The following is a 211-nucleotide window of genomic DNA, read 5'->3' as shown; positions in this document are numbered from 1 at the left end:
CACACACACACACACACACACACGCACGGCACTGTCACCTGGACATACATTTTATGCAGATACACCACAACACAGTGCAGGCCACACCCATCAGCTCCTGACCTCCCTGTCTCCTATGACCTCAGAATAAGCATGGAAATGGAAACTTTTGTTTTCTTTGGAAACTCAGTTGTGTCATGTGATTTTTTTTTCTGGAAACTGTCTTTTTTTT

The sequence above is a fragment of the Mastomys coucha genome, unplaced genomic scaffold, assembly GCF_008632895.1.
Source record: "Mastomys coucha isolate ucsf_1 unplaced genomic scaffold, UCSF_Mcou_1 pScaffold6, whole genome shotgun sequence".
Taxonomy (NCBI): Eukaryota; Metazoa; Chordata; class Mammalia; order Rodentia; family Muridae; genus Mastomys; species Mastomys coucha.
This window is presented reverse-complemented; position numbering follows the sequence as displayed.